A 12,311-nucleotide genomic window follows, 5' to 3' on the forward strand; every position below is an offset into this window, starting at 1 on the left:
TCCAAGAAGCTCTTTAATGATTTTTGCTCATTGATTGAATCTGTCCTCTTTCAATCACTGTGACTACCTGAAGCAGATCACTTCTCTTTGCACTGCGTCGGTTTGGTTTGTGAACTATAATTACACTAATATCGCCAGTTATGAAATTATATTACTAAGCCTATACTACTTGATGTCGTCGGAAAGGGTCTAAGATTTCAACGGCTCGACACATATTTACCCTTTTTCTGCATGAGTTGTAGAAATGTGTTTTATCGTCTCTGACTATCAGGTGAGGTGCGACCTAGTACTAACACCCAAACAGAAATTCCTTAAACCGTCCTGTATACTTGTCCACTTGTTTTGAAATCATCCTGCTTTGCTTCAGAAAGTTCGTTTCTATACCAGTTTCATATAATGGAGAGTAAATGAAATCTCAATTACGAACTGCCAGCCGCACGCCCACCCATCGCTAAAACGTCTTTTAGTGGAACTATCTCGGATTATCACCGCACTGACGTATTATAGGCCTACACCGAATCAATTATTATACAAACGACTTGTTTTTATTAGTCTGATACACAGATTAACGAATCAAGAAAACCAGTAGAATGTATTTCGAGGCATTAGCGGACGCGTCTCCTCTGCAATACGTCCTTTTCTGTGGTAAAAGTAACTATATATGAATAACTGAAATGTCAAACCTAATAATATTATACGAATATACCATTAAAATCTAAAAGCATGTTCCCGAATGGCTGACGATATTGACGGCAACACTCAGTGCTCGCAGAAAAGTCGAATTCTTCGTCACCATTCAGAAAGTTTTCGGCAAACTGAAATAGCAATTGTGATTACAGAAGAAGAGTCTTTTGAAATTCTGAGATACCTTCAATACCAAGACCCCGCAGTTGCAAGCCCTTCTGTTGAATATATGATACCTGGATACGATGAATATATGATACCTGGATACGATTTTCCACTCAGTGGCAGAACTATTTGTATGGTAGTTCCAGAAGTCCCTGGGAGCATAGAGATATGCAGGGTGTCGGCAATAAGTAATATCCTACTATAGTCAGTTACTCACTTCCAATTACGTCCCAAGCGTCTTCGGTATCCTCATTGCTCATGGGGTCGTACAAGTAGAGCGTTTTTGAATTTAGGCTAGTCGCCTGCCGAATACATTTGATTATTAACACACCAATAAGTCTTAAGGCCGCTAGTCGCTTCCTTGTGGGGCATTAATCATATTTCCTTTTTCCTTGGTGTGACGGATGAATCTATCTACCGATCTATTATCGGCCTATCTATCCAGTTACCTGAAGTCGAGGTAGATGCAAGTATCGTTCAAGAATTGTTCTCATAATCAAGTCCAACCAGTAAAATCCAATGATTGACGACATGCAACGCTCTGACGAAGGCTTAAGTCAACGATTGATGAATCTGGATTCCGTATCGATTAATCCGAAAAAGAAAAAAAATTCTATCTAATCTATCTATCTAATTGTTGATTACGTACCAACTTCTTGTGACACGATCCACGGTATCTACCATCCCACCACCACAACGTGGAGTACTGGCAATTCAAGTATATCTCCCTGTTATCTGTCTGAATTGAACATAACTATAGATTAACTTGCGCCTTAATGGACATGCATTACCACTATAGTTACCCTCACACAAAGTGCCATCATCACAGCATTGATTATCTAAATGTTGAAACAAAATTTATCGTAAGGACATCTTAGTATGCCTCTAAAAACTGCCCTTATAACCTGATCGTCCAGCCATTTCTGTCCGGAAAGTAGGCGCATAGTCTTTGTATCCAAAGCCGTATTCCCTATAACTGCTTCTATTCTGTTGGAATGGTCAGATAACCACAGATTTTGGATATCTACAAAGGAGAAGTACTTGACCTGCAAAACCCAATAATGTCGCTTTCGAATCAAGCTAAGTTTTAATTCTACTGGAAACATAAAATTGCATCAAAATCATATATGCCTGTAACATGACAACAATATAGTATCTTAATAACTGAGAACTTAACTGGTGGCTCAATAGCTCCTTCGTCACAGGGAGGATTAAGACCGTCTTGATAAAAATTGAAAAAACACATTATGTTGAAATACATTGGAGCAGAAGACAAATTACCAGAAGTTAAATTCACTCCATCAATACCAACTCGATTACACTAAACCTTATCACGGCCCTTGACTTCATAAACTTTTGTGGACTTTCAAGATATAAATGCTCAGTTATAAAACTAAATACCGGAAAACTCGGCTGGTGTAGCAACCGGTTCATCATATGTCATACTGGATGCTCCTTGCGAAAGATAAAGCGGTAGTTGTAGATAAAACTGCCCATTCATAATACTAAATACCTGAGAACTAGGCCGGTGTAGCAACTGGTTCATCACATGTCATACTGGATGCTCCTTGTGAAAAATAAAGTGGTAGTTGTTGAGAGGGAATCACAATTACCCAATTTTATATGGATGAGTGAGACTATCAAAATGTCTAATCACACAATTACCACGACATGAATACTTATCTGGAATTGCTGCACAATCCATATGCACATTGCACATCCTATATTGCAGAAAATATCATATCAGGATGGGGGAAGCACCGGCCACAGCGAGCTGTTCTGTGGCCGGCCACAGAATGTTGGGTGAATTTCATAGCTTTCATGGAATTTATCGAATATATTCCATATAGGCTACTTGGTTCTTTGGTTCCATAATTGTGTCTTTCGGGTACGGTCATTACAAGAGTTAGGGCCAAGAATAAGAAAATTAAAACAACTGGTAAACTGACCACACATAGGCCTACCGTTCGGTCACGTCTCTAGATGAAGCATTCAAGGTTGTATCATAGCCTTTATAAAGGCTATGGTAGTATAGTTCAGTCTGGTCAAGTACAAGTAGAACAGATTTGCAGTGAATGAATGTGAATTGCCGCTACAGTACTCATAAATACAATAAGATTCATAAATTTGTTGGTATAATTCACGAGAAATTCGAATTTCACCTTACATTTTCCGACTATATGAATATTAACCTCAGATCTTAGATTCATCATCATCATCACCATCACCATCATCATGGTGGGAAAAGAAGGATCTTATCAGCCTCAAATTATTAAAAACCGCAGCCATTCAGCTCTGCAAAAGATAACTTACTGTATTTACTATGTAATCGTTTGCAATTACATATCCTACCGTTTGAAAGAGATATCAGATCGGGGGAAGCACCGGCCACAGCGAGCTGCTCTGTGGCCGGCCACAGAATGTTATGTGGATTTCATAGTTTTTCTGGAACTTATGGAGGTTTTATCATATCTACATTCTATAAAATGTTCTTTCCATTCTCTACTAGTTGTTGACGATCACCCCTGACTAGCGTCAGACGAAATGAATCGGATTTATCCCACTGTGAACACATCATTCAAATCACTGAAATCAATACTTAGCCAATAGCACCGTTTTAAGATTTTGGGGTCAAAATTTGGACACAACGGCTGAAAGATGCCTTGCCATTATCACTTCAGTATCAGTTTATATATAATTTTATCATTTCAAAACACCACAAAAACTGCGATACAATGAAAAGATAAGAAGGTGCCGAAACGACTTGGAGTAGTCTTTGAGATCAGACACCCACCTTGTTCTAGGCCTAGGTGTATCGCTTTTATGCTATGTAGTTTTGTATTTCATTTAGCGTGCGCTTATCTTTTTAATAGGCCGATCATTTGATTGATAGACTTTTCCAAGTCGTTGCGACTCCTTCATTTAATTTCATTGCATTGTATTGTAATTTGTCTGGTATTTTACTAATAAACTGACCAAAACATTCTCGCTTACATCTGTTGCTATCGACTGTACATGTACGTACAGTAAGTACACCCGTAACAGTACATAAATGATCATATGATTGACCACGATTGGGTCTCGTATAGTACTTATATCATCAATACTAACTTGATATATTGCAGCCGGCCATGAAATTTGGCTATGGCCGGCCATGAAATTTAGTCATGGCCGGCCATGAGAATGAGTTTGACATGGCCGGCCATGGGAATTTCATGGCCGGCCATACCGAAATTTCATGGCCGGCCATGAAAATCAACATGGCCGGCCATGGAATAGCACTTTTCATGGCCGGCCACGGAATATCTGTGGCCGGCCACGAAATTATCCGTGTCCAGTAAGTGGCCACGGGAATGCTGAAAGTCCGTCTCGTATTGTTTGTGTATAGGTTTTCGTTCCACTTTTTGATGGAAGGTCCTATTTCATATAGAGCGTGGAAGTGCCAGTATTCGGTAGGGTGATCAAGCCTTGATAGTATTGCGATCTTTTCCAGCTCACAGGCCTTCAGTCTGAAGGATGTTTAGTCCTCCATCTCCGTCTTTCTGAATCAGTTTACTTCTGGGTATGATCTCGATTTTTTCGGGGGCCCAGAGATATTCGAAGATGGTTCTGGTTATCTCTGCTTCGGTTTGCGGGGTCGGCAGGCTGGTCCTGGCAAAGAACGTTATGATCGATGTTATGTGTGTATTGATTATGTTCCTCTTACCAAGCCATGTGAGGTTTCGGTGTTTATTGCCGAATAGTTTTTTTTTGTATTTTCTTAGCTATCTCAATCCATGTGGCTTCCTGTTGTTCTTTACCGAAGTGTTGCCCTAGCACCTTGATGCTCTCTTTGATGTTGTCTCGGAATTTCTGTGCTCTTCTACAATCCGTCATTTTACCGATGCATAGTATTTTCGTTTTTTCTTTATTCAGTTTTTGTCCGGTCGCATTTTCTAGGCAGGTGAATTCATCTAATGTTTCTTCTATTGATTTGAGGTCTGTTGTGATGATTGTTACATCATCCGCGTATTGTTGAATTTTCATGATGTGTGGTCCAATTTTGCATCCTTGTACATTTTTATTTTCCACGATACTGAGCATCAGTGGTTCTGCTGTGATTGTGTATAGATATGCATGTGCATAGATAGTGGGCAGCCTTGTCGTAATCCTCTTTCGAGTGGGATTTCTTCCGTTAGATGACCGTTTACTTCGATGCGGCTTTTTGAGTTGCTGTATAGCGTTTTGACGAGGTTTATTATCCGTACACCAAAGTTGAATTTATCAAGGATCTTAAACATGTAGGTGTGTGGTACCCGATCAAAAGCCTTCTCCTGATCGAAGTTTGCGATGATAATGGGCCTTTCCTTCATCTTGTGGTAGTCAGTTGCTGACTTGATGTTTCTCAAGATATCTGACATCTGTCTCCCTGGCACCGCACATTTTTGCTGTGGGGATATGAGCTGCTCTAGGTGTAGCTTGAGTCTGTTTGCCACTATCCTCATTAGGAGTTTATAGTCCACGTTGGTCAGGGAGATCGGTCTCCAGTTTTTCATTTCTGCAGGATCTCTTTTCTGGAATATTAGGCTGACTACTGAGTCGCTCCATGATTTTGCGATGCTGTTGAAGAGAAGGGCGTTGTTGAAGAGTTGAACGAGATCATCTTTCAACAGATGGTAGAACGATACGTAGAATTCAGCTGAGAGGCCAGGCCGTCCGGGCCTGGGGCGTGGTTGTTCTTTTGATCTTGAAGAGCGTATTTGATTTCCTCCTCTGAGATGGCAAGATCTTGCTGCTGCCTATCCTCATCATGGAGAGTTCGTGGTATAGTTCGTATCGTATTCGTGTTGTAGGGTTTCATCAAAGCTATTCTGGGTGATCCATAGGTCTTTGTAGAAGCGCTGTATGTTTTCAATTATCTCTTCTTTTCAGTTACTGCGCCTGAATCGGTTTTCACAGTCTTGTAATCGTTTTCTTTAGCTTTTTTATTTTTAGCTTTTCGAAGAAGCGATGCGTTGATTTTTCTCCTTCATCCAATTCCTCTTTATAGAGTAGTTTCATGTGGAGGTTTGTCTTTTCTTTTTCAATGTTTGTCAGTGTTTTTAAAATGTTTTCTCCTTTCTTGGGGCTGTATATTTTCTTTCTCTAACCTCTTGTTTAGGTTGGATTGATGTTCTTGTTTTCATTTTCTTTCAGCTATCCCGAAGGAGATGGAGGCTTTATTCATTTTCTTTTTAAAATCATCCCACCATAGAGCGTGGGTGGGATATTCGTATTTTCTTATGGTGAACTGGTTGTTTATGTTTTCGAGTTCAGCTTGGAAGTTTTTATCTTCAAAATGGGAGGTATTATTTTTCCAGGAGCCCATTCCCCATTTGGCTTGGAGTATGGGTTTTATATCGAGCTTTTCGTAGTAGATGTGGTCCGAGATCGTATTTATTTTATATGTCGCCGAGGTTGTGTGAAGTGCTATATCTTTGCTGACTTATATTCTGTCGATCCTTCGGGAGTTAAGTCGAGCGTTGCTCGTAAATATCCTTTTGGATGGGTTTCTCCATCTAAAGATATCTACTAGATTATACTGATCTACGTAGGCTTTCCATGTTTGGGCAGCTTTAACTAGCTTGAAGATGTTCGTCTGTGTTTCCCTGTCTCGACTGTCAGTTATCATGTTAAAGTCCCCACCAACAATGGTGGGGCCGTTGAATTCTCTGAGTTGTAGTACTAGCTCCATGAAGAAAGTGTTTTGAGTTTCGCGCCCAGATGGAGGGGCGTAGACGTTCACTATAATTAGTGGTTCTTCGTTTTCATCTGTTTTTATTTTGACTAGTTGGGCTCGATCTTGGATGAGGATTTCATGTTCGATGGTTCGGTTCTCCACTATTTCTTGTTTCAGTAGGATTGCTGTTCCTTTGTAGTATCTTCCTTTTTGGTTGTCATTTCTTGTTTCATTATTGGACAGGAAGTTTTTGTAGTGAGTGTATCCGTTTTTGGTTGCCCAGGACGCTAATTTATGATCATCTAGTCTGTGCATTTCTTTTAGACAGTAGATGTCGGCATTGGTTTGGGTGACGAAGTGGGCGAGTTCATGCCATTCACATTAACACTAGAACGATCAAGTGGCTTTTTTGACGCATTTTCATTTTTGAAGAGTTGGCATTCAGTCAAATCTTACGCTGTTCGGCTGAAACTTCTTGACTTTTATCTATTTTATGTAGGCCACCTTACCTATGATTTTCATCACTCATCTAGTACAAATATAAAAGTTATACACAGACCTACCTAGAACTACCGAGTTGCTTTTTTGACGCATTACAGTTTTTCTACCTTCAGGCATCATAGTTTCATATTCTTGACGTGGTTATATATCTGATAAACAAAGAAAAGCAGTTTGTAACAACAGAACTTTGTTAATATCTACTTGGTCTTAACTGTGTTAGCAACAACATCCCTTGTAACAGAAGGCCCTGGATCTTCCTCGTTCCGAGTCACCAAAGCTCTGTAATGTTATATTTCTGAAGCTCAGCGTGTTACAGGACATCACATGTGAAATGTACCACAGGACATCACATTTGAAATGTACCATTAGACCGAGCCTACATCTGTATTGTCCATACTAATATACTAGGGTTGTACAAGGGAAAAGGGCCTTTGCTCCGGTCTACGAGATGGATCTTCGGGTGGGAGAGGGAGCTGAATCTAGTAAATTGAATGCATATGAGGACTGAGGGCATGGATGCATTATGTTTAGAGCCCGACCGATTATCGGCTCGCCGATAATATCGAGTCGATATCACGCTTGGAGAGAAATATCGGTATCGGCCTTTGAAGGTAAAAAAATATCGGCTATTTTCGTGACGTCACAACATGGTGGCAGGGAGTCAAGAGAAGTCGATGAAAGACGTGAGGACGGTCAATTATAAAAATAAATGGCCAAGCTGCATATAGTGCATACTGCATACAGGGCAGTAGGCGTGTCTATCTGAATATTATAGATAACTAACCACCGTTATGCCCCACTGACTTCGTGGGAATCCCCCTGCAGTAATCGATCACGAAAGACAGAGAGCAGCTGGATGGATAGTTGTCTGCAGAAGATTTCAATCAGTAAGAGAAATGAGAACTTCAATCATGCTGGACTGACCCTCGTAATGATAGAGAAAAGCGTCGCGTCGAAACATTTCCCGGTTCGGTACCAACAGAGCTAATTATACCAGTAATGTATGAAGTCGTCTGACTAAGGCCTGCGGCTGCGGGGCCACCATGATAGGAAATATGCGAGCATAGAGGGCAAGAAAACCAAGCAAACGTGGAGTAAAGCCAGTAATTGATACGAAAATTTTTGATTCCATGATGACATTGCCCAATTCTGACGAAAGAGTGTAAAATATTGATCAATTGATTGTTCAAATGCTGGTCAAAGGCCCATGGGGGATGGGTGGAGCAGCTGCAGACGTGGACAATTTGAGTTGTTTTGCACATTCTCATCACCTATTGGTTAATGATGTGCTGAAGGCTCCAGGTGCATTGTCAGAACAATATCAATATTGGGTTAAACCATTGAAGGAAAGATCCCCTGCAAGGGAGCGGTGGAACCGAAAGGAAGAAAGATTTCCTGCTGTGCCACTAACTATGCTACCAAGTGAAAGACTGCTCACTGTGTTTAGTACTATATACATCATCTATGGAAGACCACAGAAGTTCACTCCTTGGAGAAAGGGCCGATAAATTGTGCTTCATGAACTGTAATCTGCAACTGCTGGTGCTTTTGATACATTTTTATAGTTCCTTGATCATTTATTTCATGTTCAAGCATATCAATGGCTGTAAAGTTGTTGAAAGAAATGCTCTGAGGTGTTAAATATGGGCCTTGAGCTAGATTCCATATCTTTTGAATATCGGCTGAATATATCGGCGTTATCGGTGGAGGTACTGGATATCGGTCTTATCGGTATCGGCTCAGAAATCCAATGTCGGTCGGGCTCTAATTATGTTTAGTCAGGCCCTCTCGAGGAACAGGTTTATGGAAGTCGTGAGCTTTCTATTGGCATAAGGAGTACAAAAAGGTGCGGACTCGATAAAGATAATCTTGTTTTCGTTCATTACATGGTCGAAATGCCAGCAAATAATTGGGGTAAAATGTCAGATGGTGTACGCTGCTGCTACCAAGTATCTGTACATGGGCGTCTCATATTTAGGCAAGGATAGGACAGGACACCTCTTCCATAATCTATACATTTGCCAAGCACAGTAATGTGAAGAGTCTGATGTAATCCATCTTGAAATAATGTTACGTGAATGTGGCTATATACGCTTGGAGAAGCAAACGAAGTCCCAGTTGTCACTATTGTCAAAAGTTGCTTGAAGCTACCCAGGATCAGAAGGAACACAGGCAGCTTCATGTAGCCACACTTTTCAAAGCTATCATCTTGTTGATAAGCGTAACGGCGTGATGCCAGTGTAGAGATCGAAGTTGTACACATATTGAGTTCACTCCAACCGGAGGTAACTGTTTCCTTCAGAAACAACACAAACAAGAAACCCGTGACGGTTAAATGTTATAACGAAACAAAACCAGGGGGATATTATTGGCCAGGTTGCAAGGCAGTGTTCTATGAGGGGACCAACAAGTCGACGATGGTCCGTGCATGTTTTCTTCTACTTGCCAAAATGCCGATGCTATAAAAATATGCAAATCGAGGATTAGTTGCGAGATTGCATTATGCAAATCTTATCTGATAAGCTTTATGATATGTCAGCAATAACCAAGAAGGATGATGTGGCTAAAGCGGATCTGGAACCTACTCCAAATTGTTAAAGAACGTGCTCAAATACCAAATGCGCACCAGAACAACACTTATATGTCACACCCAAAAACGGCGATTTGTTATATAAGTCTTGCACTAAGGTCTATGTAAAATATTGCAAGTAGCTGTGAGCGCAATAAACAATGGTTTCTGATGCCGTTTCTTGAGATTTGTGCTGATTTTTAGCACAAGTGAATGCATTTAATCGAAGAAAATTCAACATGCGTCAAAAAGCCACAAGGTAGTTCTAGGTAGTTCGAAGTTCCGGTAGTTCTAGTGTTAATCGTGATGATCTTACAACCGAAGAGCTCTGTGTTATGGTTCATTTCCGACGGGGGTTGATAGGGTGCTTGGCCTTCCATTGTGAAGATAAAGATAAAAGGGGTTGAGGCATTTCTTTCTTCAATTTCTTGTCATGTATTTCTTTATTTTTATTCATTTTTCAGTATTTTTTGTTTGTTTTGTTTTTGTCGATTTTTTCCTCCTCGGAGCTGGTGTGGTAAGGTCTTTTGGAGCTAGGGCTTCTGTGCTATCCTCTTCTTCAGTTTGAGGATCTTGGTGTTCGTTAGGTTCTTGTAGGGTTCTTGTAGGTTGTTCTCTTCATTACTTCCAACTGTCATGTTTTGTTCTAACTCTTGGGGGGGTAGGAAACTCATGAGTTTTGGGCAGTTAGAGCTCTACGGTGGCCCGGTTGTTTGCATTCAAGACATGCTCTCACTCCCAAACAGTTTCGGGCTGTGTGGCCTTTCCGAAGGCAGTGAAAGCATTCAGGTTCATATTCTCAGGCCAACATTTAATAGGGGTCACGATTCCGTCAAGGGTACATGGCATAGATTGCTCTTGAGGATTCGATATTTCTTTTTCTTTGTCTTTATTCTCGCTTTGTTTCTATCCCCTCGTCATTCTTGCCCTTCTTTCTGTGTTACTACCGCGGTTTTGCCGTCCGCAATCTGCTTAGTAGTTTCGCACATGCTGGACATTCCCTCAGTCCTGTTTGATCTTGTTTTAATCTGGCTGTGTTACCACATCCCACGCACAGTTGACATGCTCCCCTTGCACACTGCACAGTTTCTTATTTCTCCCTGGACAGGTTTTCTTCCGGCGTATACCATCGCCCCTTCCCTGCAACATGCCTTGAAGAGGTAGTGCTTTTTATTGCATGCAAGGCATGCGCTATAATGTGACTTCTTGTCATCTATCACTTTTGCGCTGCAATCTGCAGATGGGAACTCCAGTACGTCTTCCCAATCAGGTAAGGTCAGAGTTTGGTTGTCCCATTCTCCTATCCTGTTTGGTTGTCCCATTCTCCTATCCTGTTTGCTTCAGAGTCTATACTTTCTTCTTCTGATCTGCTTCTGCTGCTACTTTTTATCTACTTTTTATCGACGGCTTGGTATCGTTCTCCGTAGTTCCCGATTCATTGCTCTTTCTACTAATGAATTGGCTTTCTCCACTCGTTTCTACGTGCATTATCTGTGACGTCAAGTGAACAACTGATTCCTCAGCCGCACCCTGATTTTCTTCCGTTACACTGATTTTCGTTAGAGCGGGGTTGCTCTACCAGCTGTTCGACTTCTCTCCCATATATGGGCGCCTTGTATTCATCCGCTCTTCCGTTCTGCTTTGCTTCGGTCTTTTTCTAGTTTTGTGCCGCGCCCATCTCTACAACGCCCTCTCGCGGTGCATCGATGAAGATCAGTCTTCTTGCCAAGCTGCTTTCTCCTTTCGCGTTGTTTTGGTCCAAGTGTCTCTGCATATTTGCTTGTATCGGTGTGGATTGTAATTTCCACACTGCGTGTGCCCATCCTCTCATGGCTCTGTTCATTGGATTTGGCTGCTTCTGCGGTTTTGTCATTTTTTGGTCACATAGTTTCGCAATATGACCCGGTCTTCCACAGTGTGCACATGTGGCTATATGTCCTCTGCCTGACTGCGATTTTCGTCCCCTCAATGTAGATGTGGGATTTGATGGGGTGTTCTTCCAGAGCTTTCTTCTCGATCAGTATACTGCGTACTCCATTTTTATATCCCATATTGTCTCTTTGTTCGAAGATACTTTTGATGGGTCCGTGATTTTCTTTGAAATAATCTTCTATTTTACTGTTTTCCATACGTATCGGTACCCAGCTAAGGTACACCGCCACAGTTTCTGCTATGTATAACCAGTTAGAGCGGAGATCTGCGCCCTCTTTTTTCTTTTGCACCATGGTTCTATCTGCTTGGATTGCAAGTCTCCTTTCTCTGAACGTTATGTCTATCTGTCCACTTGGGTATTTGATCAACCCTTCTATTTCTTCTTTGTCTATTCCGGCTCTCTCGAAGAACGTCAGGAGCTCCTCTTTTTCCGGTATAAATCCCATTTTAACTCCCATGTCGCATGTTCTGTCGACATTCGATATAGATCCCGCCTTATTGGCGTACGTTGTTTCTTCCATTTTCCTTTTCTTCGACTATTCAACTAGTTGGCGCCTCCCTTTCCAAGGCCTACATTTGTTAGGGGTTGCTACATCTCAAAATGTACCTGTCAGAGATATCTCTCTGGCCTGTAGCAGTTTGGGAGGTTGCTCTTTTTTCTGTTCTTTAGATTTCTTCCAGTACTTGGTCGAGAATTTCTTCCAGTACTTGGTCGAGAATTTCTTCCGCCCTCGGTTGGTGTTCTTGCCTTCTTCTTCGTCT

The 12,311-nt window shown here is 41.3% G+C and overlaps 1 long non-coding RNA gene across 1 annotated transcript; it reads right to left on the bottom strand.

The window, feature by feature from the left end:
• Positions 1–523: 523 nt before the first annotated feature.
• LOC145441090 (uncharacterized) lies at positions 524–922 on the bottom strand. The gene is made up of 2 exons (XR_013915727.1): positions 869–922; positions 524–815 (listed from the first exon to the last, which is right to left on the bottom strand). It is a non-coding gene; the product is annotated as an uncharacterized LOC145441090 (long non-coding RNA).
• Between the last annotated feature and the right edge of the window lie 11,389 nt (positions 923–12,311).

Source organism: Botryllus schlosseri, chromosome 6 (assembly GCF_051294905.1).
Source record: "Botryllus schlosseri isolate E-star chromosome 6, Bs_hap1, whole genome shotgun sequence".
Taxonomy (NCBI): domain Eukaryota; kingdom Metazoa; phylum Chordata; class Ascidiacea; order Stolidobranchia; family Styelidae; genus Botryllus; species Botryllus schlosseri.